Here is a 7,634-nt window from a genome sequence, read left to right on the forward strand (position 1 = left end):
AAGGACCTCTTCAAGGAGAACTACAAACCACTGCTTAGTGAAATAAAAGAGGACACAAACAAATGGAAGAACATTCCATGCTCATGGATAGGAAGAATCAATATTGTGAAAATGGCCATGCTGCCCAAAGTAATTTATAGATTCAATGCCATCCCCATCAAGCTTCCAATGACTTTCTTCACAGAATTGATAAAAACTACTTTAAAGTTCATATGGAACCAAAAAGGAGCCCACATTGCCAAGACAATCTTAAGCCAAAAGAACAAAGCTGGAGGCATCATGCTACCTGACCTCAAACTACACTACAAGGCTAGAGTAACTAAAACAGCATGGTACTGGTATCAAAACAGAGAGATAGACCAATGAAACAGAACAGAGGCCTCAGAAATAACACCACACATCTACAACCATCTGATCTTTGATGAACCTGACAAAAACAAGACATGGGGAAAGGATTCCCTATGTAATAAATGGTGCTGGGAAAACTGGCTGGCCATATGTAGAAAGCTGAAACTGGATCCCTTCCTTACATCTTATACAAAAATTAATTCAAGATGGATTAAAGACTTAAATGTTAGACCTAAAATCATAAAAAGCCTAGAAAAAAACCTAGGCAATACAATTCAGGACATAGGCATGGGCAAGGACTTCATGACTAAAATACCAAAAGCAATGGCAACAAAAGCCAAAATAGACAAATGGGATCTAATTAAACTGAAGAGCTTCTGCACAGCAAAAGAAACTACCATCAGAGTGAACAGGCAACCTACAGAATGGGAGAACATTTTTGCAGTCTACCCATCTGACAAAGGACTAATATCCAGAATCTACAAAGAAGCAAATTGACAAGAAAAAACAACCCATCAAAAAGTGGGCAAAGGATATGAACAGACACTTCTTAAAAGAAGACGTTTATGCAGCCAACACACACATGAAAAAAATGCTCATCATCACTGATCATCAGAGAAATGCAAATCAAAACCACAATGAGATACTATCTCACACCAGTTAAGAGTGGCGATTAAAAAGGTCAGGAAACAACAGGTGCTGGAGAGGATGTGGAGAAATAGGAATGCTTTTACACTGTTGGTGGGAGTGTAAACTAGTTCAACCATTGTGGAAGAGAGTGTGGCGATTCCTCAAGGATCTAGAACTAGAAATACCATTTGAGCCAGCCATCCCATTACTGGGTATACCCAAATGATTATAAATCATGCTACTATAAAGACACATGCACATGTATGTTTATTGTAGCACTATTCACAATAGCAAAAACTTGGAACCAACCTGAATGTCCATCAATGATAGACTGGATTAAGTAAATGTGGTACATATACACCATGGAATACTATGCAGCCATAAAAAAGGATGAATTCATGTCCCTTGTAGGGACAAGGATGAAGCCGGAAACCATCATTCTTAGCAAACTATCACAAGGCTAGAAAACCAAACACCACATGTTCTCACTCATAGGTGGGAATTGAACAATGAGAACACTTGGACAGAGGGTGGGGAACATCACACATCGGGGCCTGTTATGGGGTGGGGGGAGGGGGAGGGATAGCATTAGGAGAAATACCTAATGAAAATGATGAGTTAATGGGTGCAGCACACCAACATGGCACATGTATACACATGTAACAAACCTGCACATTGTGCACGTGTACCCTAGAACTTAAAGTATAATAAAAAAATAAAATAAAATACCAAATTACCACCAATTACATTGCAATCAAAAAAAAGAGAGCTCAAACACAGGAAATGACATTCCTTCAGTAAATGCCTCATGGAAGCCAAGAGAGGCAGAAAACAGTTACATTATTTTCTCTACCAAAAAAAAAAAAAAAGTTTTTATGGTTTGCTTTAAAATGGGAGGCTGAAAGATTATGTGTATAACAGGATAAAATAATTCTTTATGAATTGGCATTTGGGATGGCTAAGGGTTGTCTTAAAATCTTTACACCAATTCATAATAATCTGTAGTAGAAAAGGCCATCTCACTGGGTGCAGTGGCTCACATCTGTACTCCCAACACTTCAGGAGCCTGAAGTGGGCAGATCACCTGAGGTCAGAAGTTCAAGACCAGCCTGGCCAACATAGCGAAACTCCGTCTCCACTAAAAATACAAAAATTAGCTGGGCATCGTGGTGCTTGCCTGTAATCTCAGCTACTCAGGAGGCTGAGGCAAGAGAAGAGCTTGAACCTGGGAGGCAAAGGTTGCAGTGAGCTGGGATTATGCCACTGCACTCCAGCCTGGGCGACAGAGTGAGACTTCATCTCAAAAAAAGAAAAGGTCATCTTGTTGCTACCCAGCTACCATATTGCCACTCAATATAAGAAAGGTCATCAAATATAAAGTCATACTTCTATTGAAATCCTCTGTACATCACCGATGTTTCTAACAAATAAGAAATCCCTATAATAATGTTTTCCATGGTAAATTTCATGTTATTTTATTAAAATTTTAGGTTTTCTTTAATCTCCAAGGAAGGTGAAGGTATATTATACATGAAAGAAGTCTTTTGAAAACACATATTTTGACTTTATTAAATTTACAGGGGACAAAAGAGGTCAAGAAAGGAGGGAGAAATTAACCATATGTATTCCAGAGGGAGTCCATGCATCTTCGGTTTGCCAGCCTTCATGCCTGTCAACTCTGTTTGTAGATATTATTTATCCTGTTGTTCCATTTTTTGCTTATAACATTATATGTCCACTTTTCCCATCCTTATCTTTCTTATCACTGTGTGGCCCACGCCAGATACCTTCCCTCTTCATAGTACCCCTCTCTTCTTGGAGCTTCTAGAACCCCACTGTGATCATGTTTCTATTACACACTTTTATACCTTCTGTGTCACCTAAGCCACTTCTATGGCTTCAACTATAATTTTCAATCTTGTAACTCCTTAAATCTAAGCCTCTCTAGGCTTGTGCATGAGCTCCAAACCCTTATTTCTAATTTCCTACAAAACATTTTCACCTGGAAAGGTAGAATCAGAATCAGTACACTCAAAACTCAGGTCATCATCTCTGCCCATCCCCTTATCATCCAATGGTTCACTTTTCAATGACCAGCACCTAGTGGCTGAGCCTGGTATCTTCATCTTCCCCCTGTACCAAGCAGTTGGTCATCTGATCACCTCAACTGTATATCTCACTTAATCTCTTCTGAGCCTGTCCCTTGCACTGATCAGTACCTTATTTTAAGCTGTTATTATCTCTCACCCATATTTCTGCATGAGCCTCCTAACTAGCCTCCCAGCCTCTAGGTTTGAATTCCTGGCCTTCCCAAGTCAGCCTTCCCACTGCCATCACTGTCTTGAGTCATCTTGCCCTTGTCTAAAATAATTTGGTAAAAATCCCAGCTTATTATGGTATATGATGACTCTTGTGATGCCTGCTTACACTTCCTGTCTTGCCAACCCTCCAAGAGACCACATATTTTCCAAAACACTGGAAGACATACGTCATGTGCTCTCATGTCAATCTGTCTTTGCCTATACATGTTCCTTCTACAAGAAATCCCCGTTTCTCTTGTTTGCTTGCTTCACTCCTATTTACTTTCCAAGATCCCAGTTCAAATGTCAGTTTCTCAAGGAAGAGTTTCCTAACCTTACCCATCCCCTTCTCCTTGATTGTTCCCCAAATCATCATGACCAATGACCAATCTGAGTCAGACTTTCCTACAACCTGGGCTTTTCGTCTGTCTCTGAAAACTCACTCCATTGTAGTACCACTGCCAATGACTCTCCCCACTTGACTTAGCACTAGGAAGATGGGAACTATGTTGTGTTTTGTCTCCTTATCTCAAATCTCAGCATGCAGATTCAGGGTTCAATATGTTCACTGGGTGAAGGAAGAGGAAGGGTGGGTACAATCCGCTTTACTTGTCTCTGCAGATGTTTTCTTGCCCTAAGCCCTATACGCTCACCATCCTTTCCTAAGTGCTACTATATTTGAGTTTTACCACTAAGGGGATGTCTTCTAGATGGGAAAAATCACTGGCCACTTTCAACTAGTGTGTCCAGGGTCCTCTGCTAGTGAATTATAGAAGTGGAAGCCAAAGTCTTGACAGTGACCTTCAATGTCCTTCCCGAATGGCTCACTCCACTCCTATGACTTTTCTGACAACATTTCCTGAAATCCAGGCTTTACAATATTTCTGCTCCAATCACACAGACCTCCTTCCTAAACCTTGAGAATATAGGGCCGGCTCCCACCTTGGGGTCTTTCAATTGTCCAGAATGATAAATTCTCCTCCTTCAAATAGCTGCAATTTCAGATCTTTGCCCAAATGTCACCTTTTCAGTGATGCCTTCTTTACCCCAGCCCCCTCAGACTTCCTATTTTCTGTGTTCCCCACTTTGTTTTGTATCTCCATAGTGTCTATAATCAGGCACACTATATTTTGTCTCCCGCTATGAATGGAAGCTCCCCTTAAGTAGGGATTTTGTCTATTTCATTCCCTGCCAAATCTCCAGCATCCAGTTCTCAGTACACAGCAGTTGCTCCATGATTTATCTTCCACACTAGGTAATGGTTTTCAAGTTTTTAAAAAGCAGAACAAAAGCAACAACAAAACAGACAACCCAATTTTTAAAATGGGCAAAGGACTTGAATAGACATTTCTCTGAAGAACATATACAAAGGCCAATACACAATGAAAAAATGCTCAACATCATTAATCATCAGGGAAATGGAAACCAAAACCACAGTGAAATATCACCTCACACCCATTAGAATGATTACAATTAAAAAAAAACAACAACAACAGAAAACAAGTGCTGGTGAAGACATGGAGAAATAGGAACCCCTCTCCATTGTTGGTAGGAATGTAAAATGGAGCAGCCACCGTGAAAAACTGTGGTAGTTCCTCAAAAAATTAAACAGAATTATCACATGATTCATCAAATCCTCCTCTAGATATATAGCCAAAAGAATTGAAAGCAGGGACTCAGAGATATTTGTTCACCTATGTTCACAACAGCATTATTCAGAATAGCTGAAAGGTAAAAAATTCTGGCTCACATTACAACATGGGTAAAACCTTGAGAACATTATGCTAAGTGAAATAAGCCAGGCACAAAAGGACAAATATTGTATGATTCTACTTATGTGAGGTACCTGCAGTGGTCAACTCAGAAAGACAGGAAATAGACTGGTGGACACCAAGAGAGGAAAGAATGGAGAGTTAGTGTTTAATGAATACTGAGTTTCAGTTTGAGAACCTGAAAAAGTTCTGGAGATGATGATGGTGATAGATGTACAAATATGTGAATACACATAATGCCACTGAACTATATGCCTAAAATTGGTAAATTTTATGTTATGTACATTTTACCAATTAAAAATTTAACAATTTTAAAAAACAAAAAGCAGCTCAACTCGTCTTAAACTCAGTAGGAAGCCTAATAGGTAAAGCAGATAGAAGTGAAGGGGGCCACGGTTGGAGCCGGAAATGGAGCACCAGGGTGTCTCTACTCTGCTGGCCCCTTGCTCTTGGAGGACGGACCCCACAAAGATTGGGAACCACCACAGGGGAGGGTTACAGCTCCATCCTAAAGTGCTTACGCACCGGTTTCACTGTTCTTAAGAACAAGAAGTTAAAAAGTCACCCCGGCTCCATTTCTAGAAGGAACTTAGTAAAAAGGAAAAATACCATCACCAACTGGCCTTGGGCCAAATGTCAACACTGACCGATTTTTATAGAGATCACTTATATCCCAGGGGCAGGGGGAAAATATCAGAAGAGCAACACTAAGTCACTGGTGCCCATATTGAATGATCATGAACACCTTACACTTTCCGAGCCCTTTCCCATAATAACAATCCTCAAAACAATCCTGTCAAGCAGGTATGAAAGGAATTATGTAATCTCCAATTCACAAGTGAAGAAACATAGAAAGTTCAGTCATAGAGAATAACCGAAGTGGAACTGACCTCAGGATAATCACTGACGCTTATTATAGATTTATTAAGACATTTGCTCAACATTTTTCACGGATTACTGCAGTTCACATTTCCAACCAGCCTCCTTCTACCATTTGGTAGTTACTGCTGTTACTCCTTTTTATTTTATTTATTTATTTAATTTTTTTGAGACGGAGTCTCACTCTGTCACCCAGGCTAGAGTGCAGTGGCGCCATCTCGGCTCACTGCAAGCTCCGCCTCTCGGGTTCACGACATTCTCCCACCTCAGCCTCCCGAGTAGCTGGGACTACAGGCGCCCGCCACCACGCCCGGGTAATTTTTTGTATTTTTAGTAGAGACGGGGTTTAATCGTGTTAGCCAGGATGGTCTCGATCTCCTGATCTAGTGATCTGCCCGCCTCGGCCTCCCAAAGTGCTGGGATTACTGGCATGAGCCACCACACCCGGCCTGTTATTCCTTTTTAGAGTAGACAAAACTGAGGCTCAAAGAATAACCATCCCAAAATTAAGTAGCTAAAGTGGTAGACTGCACAGTCATCTCACTTCAGGGCCTGTGCACTTAACCATCACCATTCTATACTGCCCATCTGGGTCCTCAGCTCTGGTTTGGAAAAGGCCTTCCTTCAACCTAGAAAATATGTACAGTTGATAAATCCCCATAAGTCAACTTTAAATTAAACTAGTACTAACAAAATAAATCAATACTTATTATTCCCTGAGCATAGATGCAATGAGACACTATTACTTTTTTTTTTTTTGAGACAAAGTCTCGCTCTGTCACCCAGGCCGGAGTGCAGTGGCCCGATCTTGGCTCACTGCAAGCTCCGCCTCCTGGTTTCACACCATTCTTCAGCCTCAGCCTCCAGAGTAACTGGGATTACAGGCACCCGCCACCACGCCCGGCTAGTTTTTTGTAGTTTTAGTAGAGAAGGGGTTTCACCGTGTTAGCCAGGGTGGTCTCGATCTCCTGACCTCATGATCCACCTGCCTCGGCCTCCCAAATTGCTGGGGTTACAGGCGTGAGCCACCACACCCAGCTGCAATGAGATACGATTTCCAAAACTAAGAAAAGATTCCTAGATCTTTTCAAATCCTATGAAAATTTTACACAAAATATCCTCAAGACAATCAGAATGAACAGTTACGTGTAGGTCAGTCCATTCTGTGTCTCCTGATTTTCCCAGGAAACATCTCTCTATAAAGCACATCATCTGCTGACAGAGTGTCGATGACTCCCCGTCCTTTGCTGAGAGCTTCTTCAGAGCTTTCTGAGGATATGTCTGCTTTATTCTCCAGAAACTGGAGACAGGAGAAATATTTTGTGGTTTTTCAACATTGTTCAGTCTGCAAGGCCAACCCATGGGCTGCAAGAGTTTTGGGCCAATTGAAACAGATATTTATTTGGAAGAACATCAGCCATGGGCTGCAAATGGACAACTATCATGGGCAAGCAAGGAGGAGAAAGGGGCAGAGTCATGGCAGGGCTCAAAGCAACAGCCAGAGTTACTTCCATCTCTCATGAGAGGCTTTTGGACTATTTCCTTACAAAGACCTAGAAGTGGCTCCTCTGAAACCATCAAACATTATATTTATATATAAATTTATATGTAAATTACATATATTATATATCAATATATAAATTTATATATAATTATATATTATATTAATATATAATTATATATATTATTTATATAATTATATATT

General features: G+C 40.6%; 1 protein-coding gene across 5 annotated transcripts in view; it reads right to left on the reverse strand.

The window, feature by feature from the left end:
- PPM1H (protein phosphatase, Mg2+/Mn2+ dependent 1H) overlaps positions 1 to 7,634 on the reverse strand; it is a 293,660-nt gene that overhangs the window by 179,811 nt on the left and 106,215 nt on the right. The window lies entirely within an intron of this gene.

The sequence above is a fragment of the Rhinopithecus bieti genome, unplaced genomic scaffold (genome assembly GCF_001698545.2).
Source record: "Rhinopithecus bieti isolate Rb0 unplaced genomic scaffold, ASM169854v2 scaffold_14700, whole genome shotgun sequence".
Lineage (NCBI taxonomy): Eukaryota > Metazoa > Chordata > Mammalia > Primates > Cercopithecidae > Rhinopithecus > Rhinopithecus bieti.